The sequence below is a fragment of the Callospermophilus lateralis genome, unplaced genomic scaffold, assembly GCF_048772815.1.
Source record: "Callospermophilus lateralis isolate mCalLat2 unplaced genomic scaffold, mCalLat2.hap1 Scaffold_98, whole genome shotgun sequence".
NCBI classification, from domain to species: Eukaryota; Metazoa; Chordata; class Mammalia; order Rodentia; family Sciuridae; genus Callospermophilus; species Callospermophilus lateralis.
The window spans coordinates 357,912-384,426 of record NW_027517992.1 but is presented as its reverse complement, the minus strand read 5'-3'; positions in this window follow the sequence as shown (position 1 = coordinate 384,426).

Sequence of the window (26,515 nt, the reverse complement as noted above, 5' to 3'; positions counted from 1 at the left end):
AGTTACCTAGAGTGGGTTGGGAACAGTGACCATACCGGAAAGAAAGGCTGAAATTTCAAAATGGCAAGTTGGTTAGACCTCAATTTACTTTACACTTTTAAAATTCCATTTTATTTGATCAGAGTTGTGACTGACTGAGAAAAGGCAATTTAAGATTATACGTTTTTTCATGTTAGGTTTACAGTTGTGAAAAGTATATAAGGACACAGAAATAAAACCCATTTCATACACTTGGAGGTCACATAGGGCCAGGATGCTGGGTAAATAATTTGAAGGTGAACATTAAGTCTATACATTTTAGCATGAAATTCCCTTCATGCAATGGTACTGCTTGCAGAATTTATATATCATCTAAAGTTGGAGAAAAGGCCTGAAATCAAGTAACAGATGGAAACTGGCTAAAGTAATTAAGCATTGAGAATTCAATTCCTCTTTACAGCTGCACAGAATGTTAAATCATGCATTTGACCAATGAGATCAGGCAAAGAGAGAAATGTATTTCTGCTCACAATAATACATATATTTAATGTATTCAAAGTACTTCTGAACTCAGATATGAACCCTGGATATCACCATGGTAAGAGTAATTTTATTTTATACCATTTAAATCCTGTAAAATATGCCTGCAGCGAATTTTGAGTTCTAAAAGCAATTATAATATTATTATTTGTTCTCAGTGTCTTGTATTTTAGTTCAAATATAAAGAACACTTCTCTAACTAAATCATATTTAGTCAGTTCAGCTGCCAAATAATAAGGGACATGAAAAGAAATAGATTTATTATTATTCAAACAGGTGGCACTGAATAAAATATTCTAGCCATAACATTGTTTGGGAAGTGAAGTTTTGTATGAATCTAAAATAGCTAAATTTGTAATGGTAAATTCTATAACAATGACTAAGGAAGAACTTACATATTCAGGGTATCTAGTCTTACTTTTCTAATTAAAATGTTATATGATACACAAATTTAACAGATGTAGCCTTTGTATTGCATTATTACTCATAATTTAATTAAAATATTTTAAGTAGCATTATCTTCTTTTAATAACAATTTGATCAGTTGTAGCAACAAAATAAATATTTGATTATAATCTAAAGCATGGGAACACAGCTCCTTGAGTACATACTACTATAAATAAATGACTAAAAAAGAAAAAAAATCAATGTAGGGGCTTTATAAATCTCCCACTTAGAAGAATAGCAAATAATTTAGGTAGCTACCCTTTCTCTTAAGGAGGGGAATCCTAACTTCCAACTTAATGAAATTTGCATTGAGTGTAGTGACTTCCATCCAAAGAGAACATCATGTGGGGAAGAGTAACTTTTCATTGGAGAAGCCTGACAGATACTACCTAAGTCACATGATCAGAGCTAACATCAATGGTGATACAGAGAGTAGGTACTCTTGATGTGATGCTAGGAAAGTGGTACTTTACCTTATGGTTTTCCTCCAAAAACAGAAAATCTACTAATGAGCAAAATTTCAGACAAATTCCAATGAAAGAGCATCCTACAAAACAAAAATCTGTCCAGTACTTCTTGACACTATTAAAATCATCAAAAACCAGAAGCATCTGAGAAACCATCATAGTCAAGAGGAACCAAAGGAGATGTAATGACTGGAAGTAATGTGGTATACCCTGGGTGAGACACTGGAAAAGGAAAAACTGGCAAAACTAAGGAAATCTGAGTCAAGTGTGGACATCAGGTAGTGATGGTATGTTGATACTGTTGGATTAAATGTAGCACAAGTACCACACTGATGAGAGGAATTAATAATAGCAAAACTGGGGGCAAGGTATATACACTATCTACTCAATTTTTATATAGATCTAAAATTATTCAAAACAAAGAGCATTGAAAATAAAATTTTAAAATAAACATTACATACATATTAAATTTAAAGAATCACTTGAACATATGACATGATATAATGAGAAAAATATCTAGAGAACAATGATATTAATTAACTAACTCAAACTTTCAGTGTCATATGTATTTCTTTTTTAATTAATAACAAACTTGAACTTATTAATTTTTCAAGGATTAAAATGCTAATGCAAACATGCATAAATTAAAAAATGAAGAGCTAAATTTTATTTGCTGACAAGTTGCTAAAACACCCCTTCAATTCGCAAATTTGTATGTTAGGCGCTTTTTGGTCAATTTAAACCTAAGTTTGTCACAAGAAAAGGAATTCATCTTTGATCTAATATCTGTCTTTCTCATTGGTATGTCAAGAACGTTTCCTGCTCAGCACAGCCTTCAGAGTTGATGGGGTGTGTGTAGATCTACTTTCAGGGAAGGACTGTCAGTTATAATACCTGATGTCTCATCACATGAATGCCTTAATATTCTGGTTGATCTCTCCCTCTTCTGAACTCCCATAGTAACCTGCTCATGATCGTATTTCAGGTCTGATCATTGAAACATTTTTCCTGATGACTTCTAGCCTCTCTACTTCCTTCTTTGCAAAGGCGGTCAACAGAATAACGGTCCCCCCAAATGCTCAGGCTCTTGTCCTCAGAAGCTGGGGACACGTTGGTGATAAGGGAATCAAGGGTGTTGATAGAATTAGGTTGCTAACTTCAGGTTTGAAATAAGAATGTTACACTGTATTATTCAAATGACCCAAAATAATCTCTAAGGGCCTTAAGAGTGGAAGAGGGAGGTGGAAGAGGAGAGTTCACAGCTGACTCAGGCAGCAGGGGCTGTACAGTGCTGCTGGCTGGGAAAGTGAAGGGTGGGTCACAGCCCAGGATAATGGCAATACCCTAGAAGATGGAAAAGGCAGTGGGGTTGTCTTCTCTGAACCTCCAGAACCATCTGCTGATACCTTGATTTTTGCCCACTGAGACCCATTTTGGACTTGGTAATTACAGAAATGGTACATAATAAATTCATGTATTTGCAAGTCATCTTTAATGTTTTAATAATTTGCTATGGCAGCCATGGAAAATGAATACCGTGTCCCAGACCTATCCCCTGCTATGCACATGTTTCCAGTAGCATTCCTTCAGGCTATCATGCCTTTATTTGTGCAGGTGTATTTTCCCAAGGATCATGAATCTTGGGCCAAGAGCAATGTATTACTTATGACTATAACTTAACAATGGCATATTTTGACCAGGTTTTTAAAATTCTAATTTATTATATATGACAGCAGAATGCATTGTAATTCATATTACACATATACAGCACAATTTTTCATATCTCTGGTTGTATTCAAATTATATTCACACCATTCGTGTCTTCATACATGCACTTAGGGTAATAATATCCATCTCATTCCACCATCTTTTGAACCCCCATGGCCCCTCCCTTACCCCTCTTCCCTATCTAGAGTTCGTTTAATCCTCTCATGCTCCCCCTCCCAACCCCATTGTGAATCAGCCTCCTTATGTCAGAGAAAACATTCAGCATTTGGTTTTTTGGGATTGGCTAAATTCACTTAGCATCATATTCTCCAACTTCATCCATTTACCTGCAAATGCCATGACTTTATTCTCTTTTATTGCTGAGTAATATTCCATTGCGTATATATACCACATTTTCTTTATACATTCATCCACTGAAGGGCATCTAGGTTGAATAATTCCTAAATAGATGAATGATGTTCTCACAGCATGTGATATAGTGATACTAGTCTTTAAGGCAGAGGATAATTAAGCCTTGGAGGAAAACTCAGCTTTTCTGTTTCACTAGTTTTCTCATTTATAAATATAAGAATTGTGCTCTTGGTAGTTGTGGGTCTGAATGTTATAGTGAAATTAATTATTAAAACATGATGTAGATATAAAGTTTTATATTTCCATTTTGTATGGCAATTAGTAGTATGGCTGTCACCCTTCGCCCATCAAATACCTGCTCCCAGCAGAGACCAGTCTCATTCACCAATTTACATCTCTTTTGATATAAATGTTTATTTATTTGTTGTTCAAAAATAGTTACATTTTAATATGAGTTTAATTAAATATAGTAACAATGTGTTTATGCAAAGAAGATAGAATGCATGAAGGGGAACCAACGTTTCACTGACTTCATAAGTATTACTTTTTCATTCTCATTTCTGGTCTTACACTTGGGAATGTTGTTGTCCTTTATCTTTAGTGTTCTCAACATTATTTATGGCACTTTCTAGAAAATGAATATAGGTTGGATGATGCTGCTGATGATGATGGAATTATGGTTTGTCCAGCCTCGGCACTGAATATGTTAGTACTTCTGTTATCTGTATCTCAAGTAGCCGTTGATAGGCTCTGTGACCTAAAGGCCCACATCTATGGGATGCATTAGCCACTCTGCACCCAGGGAATGGCAACAGAAGGCAAATGTCCAGAGCCTGCCCAACATATTCAAGATGGGGATCTTCTTAGAGTACCTGGGGATCTCTCTGAGTTCCTCCCTCCTTTACCATGAAAACGCCATCTTCTGTCAGATTGTTCAAAATCCTCATGTTTTAACTGGTATCTTCCTTTGCTGAATATGAATTAAAAAAAACTGCAATAGCTCTCCTTTGAACTGAACAGAGGTATTTTGATTTTAAGGTTTCAATTAACTCTGAGATGAGAGGATCTGGCCACGTTGGAGAGCATTTCAGCCATCACTGAGCAAGTCAGGAAGGGGATCTAATTCACTCAGATCTCATCACCCAGGAAGCGGCACATTCTTCACCCCTCTGAGCCCAGCTCTTCTGTTCCTGTTGCTCAGCACATCATTTTTAGGACATGAAACGTCCTTGACCCTGGGCTAATAAGCAAAGTTCCAAGGTACCTTATTTTTGCCAAAATGAAGTTTATATTGAGATTCTTTCTTACATTATTTCAATTTCAGTGTTATTGTAAGATTTAATCAGTGTATTTGTAAAGCATGTTGAGATCATTTAAGAATGCAAGTCAACCAAGAAAAGATGTTTTCTGTCACTTTGCCTCTTCTATTTTGTACAAAGTAGAAAAATATACTTTTGGTATTTAAAGGGGAGAAGCATACAGGGGGCTGCTAAATGCTTTATGATAGAATAATGCAAATATAAAAAATTCATAAAAAGCAAGCACTCTTACCATGCAAATCATAAGGACTCTACTTGATGAACGGCCCATGTTCAGAATTAATGTTCACATTTTCACAAAGTTATGTCTGTCATTTAGATTGAGGTGATTTCACTTTAGATTTGCCAGTTCACTTAACCTCATGATTCTCTTCTATAATGTTTTGTCATTTTTCAAATTTTCAATTTCTATACTGCTCTTTGGCAGCAATGATTCACTGCCTGGGAAAAGTGCTGGAGTGTGTGATATTATACCATAAGCAAAATCCCCACATTAGTTTTAATATTTTCCTTCATCCTTTTCTATTGTCTAGAAACTTTAATGAAAACTAATTTTTTAGTCATTTCTACATTTTACTGTTAAATTGGAAAGTATTCCTATCCCTATTGATTATATCTCCTCATATGTGGGAAAATGATCTACAAACTACTTGAAATAAAATTTCAGAAAATGATTCCAAACTTGTCATTTATGGTCTTGAAATGTCAAGAGAGAAGAAGGAGAGAACTGTTGGTAAGCTAGTTATCTCCAAGTGTGTCATACTTTTAGTCACAGGTGTGAGTCCCAGCAGACCGACCATCATTATCAGAGGACACATAGACAAAGAGGAAATCTTATCATTCTACCATATTTTGTTACTGAATTTTGGTAACAGCACCAATTTTTTCCCATTTAGTCACTTCTATAAGCTTCACTAAACATTGAGTAGTCTCTTTCTTTTAATTCTTTGGTTTCAGTATATTCAAGTGCTCAACAAACATCTAGACAGAAGCAACTGAACAGAAAACTCAACTTCTCACAATATGTCTTAGATAAATCTAAAGACCTTTTTTAAATGGAGGTACTTCATTCTTCAGTGTTAGAGGAAAACCCAGAGAAGTAGGTCCTACATTGCAAAGGGGCATACAGAACTTTCTGTAAGACTCCCCAAGGTGGTTTCTGCAATTATTGTCAGCCTGCCAAGAAGATAGAAAGCTAAGACAGGAGGTGAAGATCAGGAAAAGTTTCCTCTCTCAACTCTAAGTTCAGAAGAAGGGCTTTACTTAGAAAACATATGTATTTGATATTTGTTTCCTAGAGTTTCAATGACTTAAAGAACCAAAGTTCAGCTCATACCTGAGAAGTAAATGCACATGAAGTTGGTTGCCTAACTTGTGATCACAGGAGAAAGAGAGAGATGTGTGGCACGTTCTGACTGTGTCAGCTCAAAATTGCAGGTGGGCTTCCCGGTGGGCTATGAGTGAGAGGAAACCAGCACAGAGCTGCCACAGACCCTGTCCAGGAATGCAGGTGGGACAGGATGGGAGATTCCATAAGTATGAGAGGGAGAAACAGAGGGAAGAAAGAGAGATGGGAGAAGGAGAGAGGAGAGAATATATAATAAATATTATATATATATATATATATATATATATATATATATATATATATATATATATATATATATATTTTAACTCCTAGAAGAAGCTGAGGCAGCTGCTGAGACTGTAGCACCAGAAACTTAGGTCCTCCACAGTGGAGGGGTCATAGAGGGTGCGCTGCTCCCCCACCCTCAGACCCACACAACAAATAGGCTCCCCCGAGACGTGGCAGCTGTGGAGAGCTGCCAAGCACAAGACCAGGAAAACTGGAGTGCTGCTCTCATTCCCACCAGCCTGAGGGCTGGAGAGCGGAGAAGCCCTCTCTGACCAGGCAGAGTAGAAACCTGAGGGGAGGGAAGTGGAGGAGAAGAGTGTCCTTTCAGGGCTATCTCATAGCAGGGTAGAGCAGGGGTGTGAAGAGCTTCCAGTGGAGCTTGAAAATTTATGTGTAACTTGGATCAGAAAACTTATCCTCCAAGAGGCTTTTGTATATAGAAGCACTGTATTTTTAGGGTTCAGTGCTATCAGTGGTTTCAGCCACTCAGTGGGGGTCTTAGAACATACCCCATGGATAGAGAAGGATCATCTATTTGTCTATCTATCTATCATATTTCATATATCCATCCATCCATTAGCTCTCCACCTGCCTATGTCCATCATTATTGTTATCTTCATCAGATTTACATATCTTCATCATCATTATCACATCTAACTCCACCTACTATTTACCATCTGTCAGTCACTGAATGCACACTGACGCCCTATTTCAGAGCAACATGACTAGGATTGTTTCCAGTCTTTCCTCTTTGCTTACCTGTATCTTTCTCTCACAGAGTAATACTTATTTTCAATTCTCTAATACACATAATATAGATTCATGAACCAATTTCAGAATTTATGTATAGGTTTTGTTGTCTTTAGCCCTACAGTAGCAAATCAAAAGAGTGTTTTCAAAAAAATTTTATAGGTTAGTTCTTTCTTTCCCCACCATAAAATATAAATATATAAATATATATATATATATATATATATATATATATATATATATATATATATATATATATATATATTTAAACCCCTAGGCTCTCATTGCCTCACATACAATGTCTGTTGACAGAGAAAAAACATCACAATTTAGGGCTTTGATTGAACTTGACCATCCACACATGCTTGATCTGGGCATTGTGAATGACCAAGATGATGTGTGTAGCTCTCTGGCTAACCTGCCATAGAGACACTGGGTAACCATAACATTTGAAGGTTCATGTTGAAAATAAGGTGACTGACAATGATTTCCAGTTATCCAAAGGTAACTAAGAGAAGATCCATAGATGAAGGGATCAATATTTTACTTTAGCTATGATTGTCTCTTGTGTAGTAAACAATTTTGGTACTGCTTTCTTAGTTTTTAGATGATGTTGCCTTCTGCCATTTCGCCCTTGTGGTTCATCCTTGGGAAACATGCTCATGCATTCATACTGGAAGAAATGCTGTTGATGATAAGCACATAAAACTGGGAACTGAGAGTCTAGCCAAACCGCTGTGTACTGTTAGAGTCTGTAAACAAGTCAGGATGGTGCCTGGCATTTTGCCAGGGGGAGTGGTTTGTGAGGTGGCGCTAGTGAGCCATTAAGTGTGGAGATTCCTTATTGGTTGACTGCTGTATCTAGTTTATGTTAATTAGGATAAGCTGTGTGGAATGTATAAATACCTCTGTTGTCCTACAATAAACGGCTCCCACTCCTGCTGTATCAATGTACAAGTTGTTCGTACCCCCCGGTTATTTTGCTGCAGCCAGACTGCGGCAGTGGACAACTTAAGACATCATTTGGAACAACTTGTCAGAGAATTATCGAATGCATGATATTTGTCATGACATATGAGAGAGAAGGCTAGACTATCAGTGATGAAATAGTCCAGAAGAAAATGAGGAAGCAGTGCCCAGGTTATTTGGTACGGGCCAACCTCAGGAAAGACAGTCTGCACGGGGGTGAAGCTCCACCAGCCTGATGCAAGTCTTGAAGGCTTTGCTGTCGCTATAAATAAGGCATAAATAAGGAAAACTCAAGTGATGGAACTGTACTTTGGTTTTCCAAAATGAATTGAACTGTGTTCTATATAAGAGAAATTAATTGCTACGTTGCGTTCCCAGAGACTAGGTATGGACATGTCATAGATAGGAAAATGGGCTTTTAGCCACAGAGAAGTCCAAAATGGAATGATGAGCTCTTTACTTTTGGAAGTGATAGGAAGAATTTCACTGGGATGGAGTAACTTTGGACTTTTTTTCTTCATTGTTTATATGAAAATGTTGTTGGGAAAGGTTTTACACAGATAATGGGGTTAGAGAGTGGTTTACCAAAGTGTTTTGGTTTCAACATGTGTTGGAGACATTCTTCAACACAAAATGGTCCATTGCAAGTAAGTTCAAGCTGACATTCATCCTCCATTAATTTTAATGTCCAGAAAATTATTAAGATAGATATCCAATTTATATTTATGTAAAGTTATATTTAAATTTAGGAAAATATAAGCTAAATATCAGATTATAATAATTTCAATTTTATCCAATATAATAAGTTGAAGAGATACAGATCAGACTCAAGTGCAGTGAACTATCTCCTGCAACTCACTGGAGAGTCAGTATCATGAGAATGGTGAATTTATTCATTTCTCTGCTCCTTCAAGGGCATCAGGGCCCTAGGAGGAACACACATGCTAACAATCTTATTGTACATGAATACATCAGTTTTATATATTATTTTCAAAAAAAATTTTTTTTCTTATTTCCCACATGTTGCAAAGCATCTCTACATCCCCCACAGAAAAAATCACTGACGCTGCTAGCAACCAGAAATTAAGATTTGAAGACAATTTATATGCTTTTTAAATCTAGAAAAAAAGGAACCACGTCTATATAAAAATTAAACATTTACTCTTTTCCAGTGAGAGAGAGGTAGAAGGCTTTATTTAGTCCACAAAATGTTTGCATCCGTCCCTGGGAAGGAATGGAGGCTCCTTTGGGCTAAGAGTGGCTGAAGCAGGCCACAGTCCACACGACAGCTACCCTGCCATCCCTACAGCTTCCCCATCTTGTGGAGTCAGTTTTGAGATGGATATGATTCCATGGGCATGCAGTGGTGGCCATCCCGATTTCTTCATCTATACATGTCCCCCAGGACTCACCTGTAGTTGATGGTACTATTATCATTTGTCTCTTCTTTGGGAACTTTTTGAGAATGAGAATCAGGAACAGCATAATTTCAGGATAGTATATGACACTTCTAAAATGTAATTAATACTGGGTTTTGTTTGGTTCTGTAATCTATTTATTTAAGAAAAATTGTCTTACATGGGGCAATGTGGGTCAAAGTCTGACTTCTCTTTGGTCTAAACTAAGACTATCTCTCCATGTAAGTGATGAATTCTACAATGCAAGCTGGGAGTGGCAAAAGCATCATATCGATTGGGAATTGTGTGATTTAGATAGAATATAAATTATTATTTTATTTTAAAATGTTAAGTCCACAAGGCAGATTAGAAGACACTGAATGAGTAACAAAGTTTTTAGTGTTTAACTTACTACATTTGATTTTTAAATTCATCTTGATTCTAATTTGGTCTACTAAGCAAGATGAAACTAACTTGATTATGTTTTTCCAAAACGATAAGCAGTTTCATCTTGACCACTTTTGACCAATCTATCTCTTTCCCATAAGTTTCTCACTTCCTTTTGCATGTATTGTGCCATGTTTAATGTGAGAGAAAGAACTCTACCAATTGTTGTATGGAGGAACCTCCTACGATATTACACTTGCTGGACCTTCACAGGGAAACACTCAGAAAAGACATTCTGGACATAAACTCAAGCACAACGTTGATCATCCCTTCTTCCTGGAAGGTGTCAGTGTGCAGTCAAAAGTTGTACTGACTCCTGGGAAGATCCTAAAAGGTGGCCGAGAGAGTTGACAAGAATGGAAAAATTCACAGGGCTTGCATACAGCAGGTGCTGCATTTGAGGCATGACACAGCTTCTGGGTCTCTTGGCTATTGATGAATTAATATAAAACCTGATCCTGGGGTATTTTTAAACAATCAGCTCATATAAAAAGACAGGCCAGTTTGGATTTTTGAAGTAAGGCTGTGGTACTTAGGTTGTACTTTGGAGGTAGAATTATCAAGGGGGTATGGTGATTGAAAGTTACAAAATTTCAGTGACATGGAATAAACTTCAGTGATCTATTGCACAGAATGGTGACTTTAATAAATTATAATGATTTGAATGTTTTAAAATTGTATATTTTAATATTACAAAGAAAATAGAACATAAATGCTTTTACCCCAAATATAAGTGTGTAAGGTAATGAATTTGAAAATTTGCCTGATTTAATCATTCTGCACTGCAAATATATAACAAAACCTTACACAGAACCCCATAAAGATATCTATTTTTTTATTGTCCAGAACTTGGACACATGGCAACCTCTGGTTACATACAAAAATGGAAATGTGGGTGTCTTGTTCTCTAAACTGTGGAATAAATTAAGCAGAGAAAATGGGATTGAGGAAATGCTGGGGTTGCCAATGAATACATCAGCCACAGGAGGGCTCATGGCAGTGTCCTCGGGTTGATGCATCGGGCTTAAACCATTGCATTTAGAGGAAAGTGAGAGGCAATAGGTAAAATGAATGCTTTATTTAGATGTAATGGGAATGAATAAGTTGGAGACATCTATTAAATATCCATATTGCTTTAATCAGCTTTTTCACTGCTGCAACCCAAAGAATTGACAAGAAGAGTTAGAGGAGAAAAGGTTTATTTGGGGACTCCTAGTTTCAGAGGGCTCGTCTGTAAGTGGCTGGCTCCATTGCTCTTTGCACAAGGAGAGGGAGAACATCATGGCAAGAGGTGTTTCAGAGGAAATCAGCTCAGGACATGACAATGAGAAAACAGAGAGACTCTTCTGAACAGGACAGAATGTGTATCTCAAAACCATACCCCAGTGACTCATCTCCTCCAGCAACGCCCTCCCTGCCTATAGTCATTGCTCTCAGGGATTGGGATTCACTGATTGGATTAAGCCTCTCACAACCCAATCCTTTAACCTCTAACCCTTCTTGCGTTCTCACAGCTGAGCTCTTGGAAGACACCTCACATCTAAACCATAACATTCTGGTTCCCCAAAGCTCATGCCCATCTCACAATGCAAAATACATTTAGCTCATTTTCAAGAACAGCCCCTAGTTACAACAGTTCCAGAAGTGTCTCAGTTTCCTCTGAGACTCATGGCAAACTCTCAGCATGAGCTCCTGTAGAAAGGAAAAGCAAATTACATACATTCCATATTCAAGGGCACAGAGTCAACATATTCAATCTAAAAAGAATGCACAGGGGGGTAGAAAGAAGGGTTGGGGTCAAAGAAAGCAAGACAGAAACTCAGTGGGGCCAACAAGTCTCGTCGCTCCACATCCATGCTCCACGTGGTCTCCAGTGGGCTTGTGTAGCTCCGCCCTAGGGCTTTGCTGGTTGTAGCCCAAGTGGCCTCTCTCCCGACAGTCTCTGCTTGATCCCTGCAGCTTTCCTTGGTAGACATGCCATGTTATTGGCTTCTCTGATTCTTGGGGGGTCTCCACAGCTGCTTCAGCTTCTGTCTCTCATCTCCACACGCTGCCCTCTCAGGGGCTGCCCAAGGGACTCCTGCCCTGCTGTACTTTGCCTGGCCTCCCTGGCCTTCCTTTGAATCCTCAATGGGACCTCCATGAGCCCCTAACTCCTGCCTGCTGCAATATTGCCGAACCAGCGCTGCATGGTTGATACTAAAGTCTGCCACCATCTTAAGCCATAGCCAAGCCTCCAGAGACCATGCAGCAGCCTCTGAGTATCTGGGTGGCTGAGCATGGTGAAACAGCTTCTTAACAACCCCACCTCCATGGTCTCTTCTCAGAGGAATTTTTACTTTTATACCCTTGAGCCTGAGGTGAGTATGGTCTTGCCAATTCCTGAGATGCCCTAAAGCCATCTTTCCTATTCCTTAAATTGAAGTAATTACTGTTCCTTTAGTGGATGTCTTTAATATCCACTCCTTCTCAACCCCCATTTTACACTTACTTTAAGTTTTCTGGCCAAACTTCAAGTTTTTCAAATCTTTATGCTGTGCTCTCTGCTCCTGATTATCACAATAAACATGACTTAAAGCCTCCAGCAACATCCATGCCTGGATACTATGCTGCCTACAAATGTCTTCTGCCATATTAAGAAGTCCATTACTTTTAAATTCAGCCTCACAGAAAGTCCCAGGATATGGGCCAAATGTAGACTTTTTTTTTTTTTTTTATTTCCAGAATGTAACACGAGCAGCCTCTAGTTCAGTTTCCAAGAGTCTTCCTTCTCCTTTAAAAACTTATGAGTCCACGGGCTGGGGCTGAGGTTCAGTGGTGGAGTGCTTCCAATTGTCAGCACCACATATAAATATAAATAAAATCAAAGTCTATCAACAACTAAAAATAATTAGTTAATTAATTAATTAAACCTTATGAGTACAGTTCACTGTCCACAGTCCTATCAGCATTCTGGTCTTCTGAGCTCCACCAGAATCACCCATTAATCTCCACTTAGGAGAATCTAAAACTTTCCCAACTCGCATCTCTAAACTTTTCAAAATTCTTCCCACAAATTCCAAAAAGCTCCAAAAGCTTCTGACCCACATGGTCAGGTGAGTCACAATAAGAACTCTGCTCCTGTTAGCAGTTTCTGTTTCAGTCAGCTTTTTTGCTGCTGTGACCAAAAGACCTGACAAGAACAGAAGAGAAAAAGTTTCCTCGGGGGCTCACAGTCTCAGTCCAAGGACCGCTGGTTCCAAGGCTCTGTGCATAGGAGAAGCAGAACATCATGGCGGGAGGGTTTGCTGGACTTGACTATCAGAAAGCAGAGAAAGAGAGACTCTCATTAAACAGTGACAAAATACATACTCCCAAAAGACCCCCCTCCTCCAGCCACATCCTGCTTACCTATAGTTACCACCCAGTTAATTCCAGTTAGGAGACTGATGCACCAATTAGGTTACTGCTTTCAAAGCCCAGTGATTTCACCTGTAGACTTTCCTTCATTGTCTCACACATGAGATTTTGGGGGACACCTCAGATCTAAACCCTAACACACATGGAAGTTTGGCTAGGATTCCGATGAGGTAGGATAGTTAGAGCTCTACAGAGCTCAGTCTTTAGCTCAACAGCTCACGTTCATGGACTTCAAAGGTTTCATAACTTCTAAGATTCCAGTTTCCTCATTTAGGCCAGGTCTTCTTTTCTATCAGGGAGAGGAAAGAAGAAAGGAGAGGGGGGAAATGAAGGAAAAAAATGAGAAAGTTATTGATTTAAGATAGAACACAGAATGTTATTAGGATTTTAAGAAAGGAAAGAAAATATTCAGAAGGATGCATCTAAATTTTTATGGGGAAATTGTTTTGAGATTTCCATTTTTTTCTCTTCAATTAATGAAAAGCTTTACAGAGTCCTAATTGTAGCTGGATTGAAGGCAGATATTTAAAATTTATCAACTTGTGTTTTGGAAATAACATAACAAATTAGTAAAAAGATATATTTTCTTTTACATGTTTATATATGTTCCATTTATCTTGTAGGAAATAAGTTTTACCAGCAAATAAAAACATTTATAATAGCCAAAGGCAAGTTAAATTTGCAAGGGGCTATTATATTAATTGTATCCATTTTTTCAACAAGGTGAAGCTTCTGGTAAATAATAACTTTTTAATTAGCTCAGGCAATGTTATATGGAGCCATAGAAATGGGAAAGTGATGTTTATTGTGCATGTTCTACTGAGTGAAAACAATATAGAAACTTCACAAAACCCTCAACTAGTGGCTTTTTCCTCTTACAAAGTATTTAATTGCAAGTATTATTGTTTTTCATTTCCACAGAACATTTGAATTTTGAAACTCTGTATTCTTTTATGTTTTTCTATTGAAAATATGTCCTACAATAAATCATCTTGACATTGAATTTTTCCATTTCTCATTTCTTCTCATCCCAGTCCATGGTTATTTGAAATGAATAGGTGAAATAGCACTAAAGCAAAAACAATTAGTAAATTCACATTGAAACTTATTTTTTTTTACTTAGAGTAAATGCTGGGTATATTGAATCAAAATGATAAAGCAATAATTATCCAATAATTATCCAATATAAAGATCATAATATCTTTAGTGTGTTTGCAAATTCTGTATGGAAAATTTAAAAGAAATTGCCAACTTAAGTGTGAGAGAGTACATGGATTCTCTGAAGTTTCTTTGTAGTAGACTGATTTCATATTCTTTTATGAAGATTCTTTTTTAACATTATGAATGTTTTAGTTTACTCAACTGTAATGTAACTCAGCGATAAGGCACTCAAACCTCAATATAACATAATTAATCAATAAAATCTTCTTTCATTCATTCATTCACATATTAGCAGTGACTAAGCATCTAGAATGCTCAAGTTATCACTGCTAGGGTGCTGGGGTCTAGGTCTGTAATTGGCATCGAGAAACTTAAATAATATTAAGTTAAGCATCCATAAATAAGCTACATTAAATATAAAAGTTAAAAGCAACAGAAGTACCAAAGGCTTAGAAGAGTTCAGAAAAAAATAGTTCAATTATGAAATATGGAAATTAAAGAAGGAGGAATTTCATTTGAATACCATCCACTTTGGATAATTGAAAATATATATTCCAGGCATTTAAAAATGAAGGAATAAGCAATTAGAGAAATTCAAGCTAAATTATACTGAGATTCCATGTCACTCCAGTCAGAGTGGCAATTATCAAGAATACAAGCAACAATAAATGTTGGTGAAGATGTAGGAAAAAAGGCACACTCATACATTACTGGTGGGACTACAGATTGGTGAAACCACTTTGGAAAGCACTATGGAGATTGCTAAGAAAATTTGGAATGGAACCACTATTTGACCCAGCTATCCCACTCCTAGATTTATATCCAAAGGAGTTAAATTTGTTTAATACAATGATGCAACTGGTTCAATGTTTATAGCAACTCAATTCAGAATAGCTGATCTATGGAACCAACCTTGGTGCCCTTCAATAGATGAATGTAAAAATAAAGTGTGGTATAGATACACAATAGAGTATTACTTAGCCTTAAAGAAAAATGAAATTATGGCACTTGCTGGTAAATGGATGGCACTGGAGACTTTTATGCTAAACCAGTCCCCCAAAATCAAAGGCTGAATGCTTTCTCTGCTATGTGGATGCTAATTCACAGTAAGGAGGGTACTAGAGAAGAATATAGGTCTCTGGGTTAGACAAAGGGGAGTGAAGGAAGTGGGGGGTTGAGGGTAGAAAGGATAATAGAATGAATTGGACATTATGGTTATAAAACCTTATGGTTGCATATATGGTTACACAACCAGTGCGATTCCACACCATGTACAACCAGAAGAAGGAGAAGTTCTACTCCATGTATGCATGATGTGTCAAAATGCCTTCTACTGTCATGTATAACTAATTAGAACAAATAAAAAAATGAAGAAATAGATTAAGCCAAGTTATTATTAAAAGAAAAGAAATGTATACAGTAAATTCAGAAAGTAATGCAACTGACAAGACAGGAATATAAAATAGTCATCCCTTGGTGTCCATGAGGAATCAGTTCTAAATGCCCTCACAGTGACCAAATCTGAAGGTACTCAAGTCCCTTTTATAAGTCCCTTATATAATCTATGCACATCTTCCTATATACTTCAATCATATCTAGATTACTTGTAATACCCCAAACAAGGTAAATGCTGTGCAAATAGTTACTCTATTATATTGTTTAAGGAACAATGGCAAGAAGAAGTCTGTATGTGTTCTATACAGACACAATTTAGTTTTCCAAATAGGTTCAATCCAGGGTTCATCAACTACGTGGGCAGGGAAACAGTGGATATGTAGCACCAACTGCATATTAATATGATGAAGAACGGGGATAAGGGTTTACACACGTATGTGGAAGCTTTGTAAACTATTGGGATTTTGTAGAAGTGAATAAATCTTTTTAGGTAGGTTGACACTGCCAAAGTTGGCAGCATTCGTAGTGAAAAGTGTGTCACCAGAGGGTCCCACATTTGTAGAATGGTCCAGACACTATTTTCTAAGTGGTGATAGTGCCTAGATGTTTCTCTGATAGTGTCACAGAACACAGCAGCCGTACTGAAGTGCAATGAAGATTTCAAATAGGCCCTCACATTCCAACAAGGAGTCTAGAGAATCAGAATTTCCCAAAGATGAGACTCCATGATTGTGAGAAGCCTTGGAGTTTAGATAGGAATTCCAGGAGTGGTTAGCGCACCATCTCTCAATGCAACTTAAATGGAGGGTGGTAAATATGCACATTTTCTGCAGTGGAACATTAGAAAATTATAGACTTACAATTTATATACTTTTAAATATTTAAGTACAACATGTATATAAGGGAAGGAAGCTAGGCTTACTGTGGGCCATGTCTGGGTGAGGTAAAAGGATGTTTATGATGGCAGGTGAAGAACATCATGGTCAGCAGGTGTCTTGAACTCTAATTTAAGAGGAAACAGTTTGTGACAACGAGTGATACCTGTCCTTGCATCAGACTTTCTCTTCCACACGTCCCATACCTCTTCATCCAACTCTGACATACTCTTATTTCTCATTATGGTATGTTTTTTAGGGAAGAATAAAAGATACTGTGTCACAGAGTTATTTTTAATCCCAATCTGAGCTTGTCATGACCACTCCCCTGTTTCAGTACCATTTCACTATGCAACCTAAAATGCTGGCCTTGCTCTTAGGAAACTACGAAGTGAATGACTATGCCCAAGTGTTTGATTGTCCCTTCTGATCTTTCTGTCTTCTACAATTTTCTGTCAGCAGCGACAACAAGATCAACACTAACTGCTTTAGCTCAAATGCTTTATTGAGTTTTATTTATTTTAAATTTCCATTCTGTTATTTGCAAATCTACCATGGGGATTTTTAGTCACTCCACTTTGGGGCTGTACACCGTGCATATAATTCAACATCCAGTACCGTAAAACATTAACAGACAATTTTTACCTCCTGGTTTCAAGGTAACAATGAGAAATAGCATATCATACTTTTCTTCCCCATGTTTTAAATTCTCATAAAGCAAACAAAAGAACACAACTCTCAGATAAAACCAAAGCATTTATCAAGGAGAAATTAGCACTATTTGTGGGATTCTAGTACAGCCAAGATCCAATAAACCACAATTCCTGATACCCATGATATTACCTAATTCTTTCCATTGTTGAATTTGTAACTAACAAAAGGTGAGAGAAATGTTAGACACTCCTGGCTAGGATGCATTTCTAGCATATTCTGCCTGGGGAAGCCAGATGCATGTGAGAAATACATATTCTGAGGTAAGCCAAGTCAGCCATGTGGGAAGGTCCATGGAGAGGGAACCAGATTGGCTGAGGCAGCCCTCCCTGAAGTAAAGCTCTGTGCATGAAGAAGAGGTTGCTTCAGCTGCTGCTGGTGAAGAAGAATCAAGTGCCAGGCTCATTGCTCTTGGGTAATCAATTAGGTCCTTGCAGGTTGTTTGCCACCCCAGACCAGAGCCCAGGCAGCCAAACTGAAGAATTCCTGCTGTACCCTCTCCTAACTTCTGACCCCAGGATCATGAGTCTAATAAAAGGCTGTTTTCCATGCCATCCGATTTTAGAGTCATTAATTACACAGCAATGAATGACTGCGGGAATTCCTAAATCAATTATTTAGATCAACTTTTGAAGTATTTTGGGGAAACAATGTACAGAGAATTTTAATTAGCAAGGGAAATTTAAAAAGCATAAATAATCTAATGTCAACTTTTCTGAATAATTTCAGTCATAAATTGCTAGGACAAAGAAAGTTTTCTGAATGTGTGACTTGTAAAGAGTAAATATTTGGAAAAGAAAAAAAGATTGCATGTATTCATTGCCACTTCACAGCAATATTTTAAAAACTCATCTGTTGGGAGTGGCAAATGAATTATGGGTTCTTGAACTGCAAGAGACACCTTCCTTGCAAAACTTTCAGTGCAAAGGTGCCAAGAAAACTGCCAGTTGTATGGTGACACTCTGTTCAAAGGGAAATTCCATGGTTGCCATCAGTTCACGACCTAAGGTTCAGAACCAACTGCCTGGGGGTAGAGCATTGTGGGCACAAGCTGATGCCTGTAACTGGGCTGTTCAAACCTTTGACCTTGGTTCTGTTTTAAAGTATCTCTCTCACAATAAATCCCTTTGATGTAAAAACCTATGTAATATATGGGTGGGAGCCTGGTCGTGGTCAGCCTTGCTCTATCAGAGGTTGGCTGAACCACCAGTCCCACTTTCTCTATTTCCGCTATTTTTGTGTTTGTTCTTCTTTTTTCCAATCCCATCATCAGCCCAGTTTGGGGAAACTGAGTAAACGGTTGCATCAATGGTGGTCTCATTAAAATATCTGTTTAAATACAGGAGTCACCGTTCATTGGGTATATCAAAATTGATTTACTAACTTAAAATAAAGAATAATTATGAATTTATAAGTACTTTATATAAAGTTGGGGTTACAATATTTAAAAACATAAATGGATGAGACTTTTTCACATTTCTGGTAGGGCTGCTAGGGTAGGAATTAGGAGGGGCATAGTCACAGAAAGTGGAGAAACTGTTTGCCATGTGGTTCCTTTACCACTACAGGGGGAGAGTTCTGAATAAACAAACTAGAGAAATGAGACAGGCGGCCCCTTTCAGTTTGGTGTCTTTCAGGGATTGAAGATAATTAAGCGCTTTCCAAAAGTCAGAGTTGCCCTAGTTCTCCTAGTAGTCTGCTATGAAAGAATGGATCTTGTGAATTTCATACAGTACCTATGAAAAGTGCCCGAAAGAAGGTGAGAAATTGAGCTGACAGCTTAAGTGGCCATCTTGGGAAGCTCTTGCCAGAACTAGGAGATCAGAGACCTCTGGATCACACGTACCATGTTGGATCAGAATCAAATGTGTCCCTACCCCTGGGTCCAGAGGCAAACCACTGTGAAGACAGGAATGGCTGAGGCCAAGGAGAGAAGTAGAGGAAGAGAATATGAGGAGGGTGGACACCAACTCTGAGCTCTCAACACTGTTTCCAAATAGCTGACCATTTCTTCTAGAAACAGAACTCGCGTGTGAGATTGGGGCAGTGTGCAGAAAGGCATGGAGAGAGAAGCTGGGATTCATCAAGTCATTCACAACTTGACCAAAACGTAACCACGAATTACACTAAGTTTACTAAAAATTATTTATATTAAGTCAATTACATGAAAACGGGCAAGGAATTCAGACTTGAAAATAATGTCAATTAAAGAATTAAATGCATCACATTTAATTAATTTTGACTGTTAAAATCTTCTAATCATTGCATATCTGTCTCATTAAACTTCAGTTTTTCTGGTCAATATGTCATCTTCCTATGTGTGCTAAGCAAGATAAACTGGTGCATACTGGAGGCAGAATGGCCCCCACGAGATGTCCATATGGCAGCACCTAAAACCTGTAAATGTATTGCCTGACGAGAGGGACTTTGTTGATACAATTAAATTAAGAACCATAAAGTGGGGGAGATTAGATTGGACTGTCAGGGTTGGCCCATTCTAGTCACTTGAGCCTTTATACTTTATAAAATGGAGAACTTTCCAGGTTGGAGTCAGAGGTGAAGAATGGAGGGATGCTGCAGAGGGGACGTTGCTGGGATTTATGTAGGAGAAAGCACTGCAGGATAGGAGGGCACAGAAGCTAAGCCCTCTCCTGGCGGGCAGCCACAAGGAAATGGTGACCTCTGTCCCTCAGTTGGGTGGCACTGGATGCTTCCATCACTTGACGGAGCTTGGGAGCAGTTTTCACAGAGGGCTGGCCAGTGGAGACCTCAATTGTGGCTTTAAAAGAGCTGGAGTAGAGAAACCAGCTGAGTCTTCCAGATTTATGGCCTACAGATGAATAAAGACAAATTTTTATTGTTTCCAGTTTCAAAAATTGTGGAAATATGTATGGTGGCAATAGAAAACTAATATCCTGAACAATCAAATAAAGTTTTTGTTCACCAAATTTTGAAATTGTAGGTAAAAATAAGCAAACAAAATGTAGTTTAGACTTTAGAGGTAGGGAGCAAAAATAAGTATGCTTATAGATTGATGTCCACTCAGGCCTAAGGTCAGGAAGTGGGTGTGCGGTAGAATAGGAAATGACTGCTAATGCGTACTGCAGTCAGTTCTCTGGATGGCCCTGGATGAACTTACTGCTCCTGTCCTCTTGCTTGTACTCTCAAGGACAATGGTGGAGTATGTGGAATATGTTGGGGAAAAAAGAGTTGGTTGAAAGCTCAGGCTCTGTTCCTGTCCCTTCCAATGAATAGGATGTCCTTCAACGCTACATGTCATATAACCTCCAGGATGTAAATCCCAGAGTGGTCTGTGTTCCATAGCCCCTTAGCTCCTGTGCAAGTCAAGCCCACATAGAAAAGCCTCTACTGAGCCTGGGAAGAGCTCCGGCCTTGAGGGGCTGACTGGCAATGAATCATGGCCTTCTGTGGCCCCTTTTCGCAGGGTACCCATAAGTAATAAAGCTGCTTTGTGAAAGTTGTTGTGTGGGGTGTTCCATCCCACCAGACTCAGACAAGTTGGTAACCAGTACACAACAAGCCTATTTCACAGCCCATACCATATGCACACATACACAGTTGGCAGCCAGCCTGCAAATAACTGAGCTTTAAATTGCAGAATGAATTCTATGTTTCTATTAATAAAAAGTACCCAATGTGTAAAAAGCACTAATCATTGAGTGGAAATGTATTGCAAATACCATTTTCACCAATGGACATAGGATGATTTCATTTCTTTTTCTGACTGTGACAATTAAATGAAAGAAATTACAAATTATCCCTTGTGCCACCATTAGCCAATGATTAATCAGGCAGGACTTTGGAAAATAATAATGCCATCAGAGAACTGGAGCTTTAGGAACTGTGTATGTTTTCATCCCAGTTTTAAAACTGCTGGACTGGAAAGGAAAATTAAGTGATATATTTCTTTTCATTTCGTAGATAGTTTCACATTAATTAAATTATTTGTCATACCTTGAAAAATTGTGTATTTGTATAGGCTGAGAAAATTTCTATGTGAGATTTGCAAACGATATTCATAGAGTATTATTTTAAAGAAGTCCTGTATAGCAATACTCTTAAGTGGCCCACAATTCTATTGTGCTATTCAATGTTAATGGTGGCAGTTTTCTTTGAGACTCTTTATCTTATTATTAAAAAAGAAAGAGGGGCACTTGCCTAGCATGTGTGAGGCACCGGGTTTGATTCTCAGCACCACATATAAATAAATAAAGTTCTATCAACAACTCAAAAAAATTTTTTTTAAAGAAAGAATACAATAATGCCTATTTTCTGAGAGGTTTTAAAGTTATGACTTGTTGTACAGAAGCATCACTAAAAAGTTATATAAACACCCCAAACTGTTACTGTTAGACTCGGGTACTTCATGTTTAGATGAATGATTAAAATCTCTATTTAATCTTGTATCTTTCATGCTAAGAAGGAAACAGAAAGTTGATAGGACATGGAATGCCATTTTAAGTCCTTAGTGTCCTTACTATTTGGATCATTGTTTCTCTTTCGAAAATATTACTACCAAGTTACATTCCTTCTAAAGAGAAATACAAAGGTTACACATGCCTTATTTCCCCTGGTGTTTAGAGTCTTTTATGCTTTTATTTGCTTGGACTTATTCTGCTTTTTCTCTCCCCACAGCATCCATAATGCAAAGCCTGTCACAACAGCAGGGGATGCGTCTCAAAACACTAACAGTCATAGCAACGTCTTTGCAGCCAAAGATAAGGTATGAGAAGCACACAACCTAATTTAGTATTTCACTCATATAAGAGCATTTTAAAATCCCAAAACTGCCATTAGGCATTCTTTACAGTTAGAGGATGTTCTGGTTTAGATATGAGATGACCCGCCGAAATGCTCCTGTGTGAGACAATGCAAGGAGAGTTATTGGTAAAATGATTGGATTATGAGAGCCTTAAGCCAATCGTGGATCAATTTCCTAATCGGGATTAACTGGACAGTAGCTATAGGCAGCTTAGGGTGTGGCTGGAGGAGATCGGCCATGGGGATGATTCATATATTATAGATACATAATTAAATATGTGGAATTAGATTCGTATATTATATCCCTGCACAGCGGGTCTCATTTCTCTGCTTTTGGGTGTCCTGTCTTGAGCTGCTTTCCTCTGCCACACCCTTCCGCCATGATGTCCTGCCTCACCTGAGCCCTGAGGAATGGAGTCAGCCATCTGTGGACTGAGACCCCCCTGAAACTGTGAGACTTTTCCATTCTAAATTTGTTCATTTCAGTCTCTTGCTCACAGCAATGAAAAATCTGACTAAAATAGAGGACTCAAGAAGAGAAAACACCACTGCTCACTTCTCAAATTTATTCCTCACTTTTTGAGTAAATTTGGGGGAAATTTGATTGTTCCCACTATGAATAAAGAAAGTCAAATAGGAAAAAAAGGTTTTTAGAATTGAACATATTTTGGACAAATGCTATTGTCATTTTAAGATTGAATAAAGGAAAAAGAGAAATATTATTTTGCTAAAATTTGTATTTAATATAAATAATCAAGCTAGAAGTAAATAAAAGCAACAGTGAATATGTGCAATAACCTAAGGCCTAGAATACGTAGACAATTCTGAGCTAGTTCATGACCATGGTGGGCTTGAGATTCAGTTAAAAATAGAAATTCCTTATTTTTGCAAACAAATTTTACTATGAAGACCTCTGAAGAGCACCATGATGAGACTTAAAGCACCTGCTAGATTACAGTGATACAAAAACTACAATCTGCTGAATTTCCTCAAAGGTTCACCCACTTGCGATGCAACCTGGAGCATGGAGATGTTTGGACAGCAAATGTGCTAAAATCACTCTATTTTAACTGTGACTCCAGGCTGGACTCATTGTGCCGTCACTGAATTGGGTCTCTGTTGGCAATGAGATGAGCTGTTCATTGAAGACTGAAGCTTCTCTAGATATGGAGAAAAAAAGCCAATTGTGAGGCATTTAAAGGAGGAGAGAAAAAACTGTAGAGTACTATATTTAAAAATTTCCCAAGCAAAATCTATTCAAAATCCAGGTCTATTCAAGAAGGAAGTGAGGACTGTGATCAGTGCAAGCCTCAACAGCAAGGCACAAACTCAATGCAAATATTAGGAAAGCGTTGGCTCTTCAGGAGGCTGCTATTCAGAGCCCACTAGTATTTCACAAGGCACCTGGAAAACATTGTTGATCAAGAGAAATAGCATCCATTTTCTCAGGAACTTGCCAGTGCATGGGAAAGAACCCATCACACCAGATGGGATACCAAAAGAGAGGTACTGCTCACGTCCACCTAGCTGGGGGAAGAGATTTAGCAGCACATGGGAGGAGGAGAGAGAACCATCCAGTCTGACTACTGTAAGAGTCTTGGAAGATGAGTCTACCAATGCCACAGCAAAATATCCCGAAAACACTATTAACCTGAATTGTATTCCTCCTGCCTGCTTAAAAAAGGTCATTTGCAGAATCTAGAAAGGGATTAATCTACAGGTATAGATAGGTCGACAAGCCAGGTGACAAAACAAAGCTTGGAATAGCATGTTTATAAATGATAGCAATCAATCATCAACTAGTTAAAAACCTAGCAAGTAATGATTATCTACCATGTTATCCATAACGCATGGGATTCCAACAGGGACCTAGGTGATGTTAGAAGACAAACATACAAAAACAGCTAGATAATAAAACAAAACAGGGTACCAAGTATGTGTTATGAGCTGAAATACAGCTATTCAGAAAGACAGAGCCCAGGGTCTTCTGGAGTATTGGGTAGGAGTTTATTGGACACCTGAAGAGTGGCAATAGGGATCTTCTCTTGTACTGGAAGCATTTGAAGAAGTTAGACTTGAATAGAGGAGTGGAGAGAAGGGATATTATAAACCAAGAACTGAAAATACATACATGCCACTAGCAATGGTTGGGTTAGTTTCAAAGTGGCTTGGAATTCTATACAACTAAAGAAAGTTGACTGAGGGACTCCAGTCAATGATGATATGAGGCATCTAGATTTTACTGACGTGAGCTCAAAGCAAGTAGAAGTAAATTAGAGACTAGGAACAGATAACATAAAACAAAAGAGTGATTAATCTGAAATGTAAACTTATTTGGAGAAGATTTAGACAGAGAAAGAATTATGATGTGTTTCTAAAATAAGTGAGAAAGATTTAGAAAAACTTAAAAATAAAATTCAAATAAAGGGTCATTATAATGGCAATATGCAGCTTCGCATAAAAAATTGTGTCTTGTGTATTTTTAAATGTATACACAAATATCAATGCAGAAAGTGAAAGTGGATAGATATGAAACTGTTTAATATGAATATAAAATAATCTTTTAATTATATTTAATTAAATAGGTAATTCCATACATATTTTCACCATGGAAGAACGTGTTTGATATAAACAGTGAAATTGCATTTCATGTTGATGGAAAAATTAATTCCAATTCCAGTATCAAAATGTAATTGTTCTTGAGTACTTAAAAATTGTAACATCTTTGACATTTTTGCCAAAATTTGTTAGGCCATGTGACTAAAATTAAGTCAAGATTGGGAATTTTTGTCAATTCAAAAACCTGCACACGAATTTTACAGCAGGTTTATTCATAATTTCTGTACCTGCAAGGCAACTAATATCTTCTTCAGTTGGTGAATGGATAAATTGTGAGATAGCCACACCATAGAACATTATTCGATACTAAAAACAAATGAATTGTCATTCTGTAAAAACACACAGCCACCTTAAATACATATCACTAAGTGAAAGAAACCTATCTGAAAAGCCTACATAAGTTTTTAATTCTAAGCACATGACATAGCAGGAAAACCATGGGGACAGAGAAATTTTCTGGTAGAGAGGGTTTGGATAAAATGAAGGATAAATAGGTAGAGTACAGGGGGCTTAGGGCAGTGAAATTCTTCAGTATGATACTACAAATGTAGATTCATGTGATGAAAGGCGTGTCAGAAGCCAGAGAATGTGTAACACAGTGAGTCCTAATGAAAATTGAAAACTTTGCTCAATCACGATGTGTCTATGCTCACTAATGAAGGGTTGGGGGGTATAGGGGGTATTTTCTGCTCAATTTTCCTATGAACTTAAACTATTATTAAAGAAAAATATCTATTAATAAAAAATGTTGGTGAGTTTACCAGCGTTGATTTTAAAATAATAGATGTGTTCTATTTGTTTAATAATTCAGTAAAACATAGCAATGTAAAAGATGAAAAACTCGGTGGCCGCTAAGATTCCAACACACCAGTCCAACATCCATTTGCCACTATTCCCTTGCTAACGGTGCCGAGAGTATGTTGGATGGTGTTCTTTCCAGCTGAAAGGCCACATTTCCCTATGGCCTTTGCAGTGAGGGGGTTAAGCTTTGGAAAGTGGAATTGTGGGGCGGAGATTCTGGGACAGCTCCTGTTAAGAGGGGGTCTCAACTGGAGCCTTTGTCTGTCTGACTTTGTGTCTCTGGGGTTCAGGACTCTAGCTGTCCTTTTCCTTGTGACTAGGTGATGCTGGAGGGAAGGCTGTTGATCTCCTGACCACAAGGCAATTATGAGAGAAAGGTGAGGAGCGCGGAAGCTCCCAGGCTTTGAGATCCTTTGGGAATAGAACTACCCCAGGAACCACCTGGGTCCACATCAGTTCATTTACTTTCCACGCTGCTTTGCAGGTTTCTGTTTCAGCCCTGTCACTTTACAGTGGACATACATGCACTGACTTTGGAGTGACACCATCTCCCAGGTAGAATGCCCATGCCCGGGGTCACTACATTCTTATGCAAAGAAGGTCTGTGTTTCATGAACGTGTTCCTCACAATCTGTATCCATATCCATCTTCATCTGTGCCGACATTATTTCTCTTTCTCTGTCTTTATCTTTCACTGTCTGTCTCTCTCTCTATATGCATGTATGTATTTACACACACACAC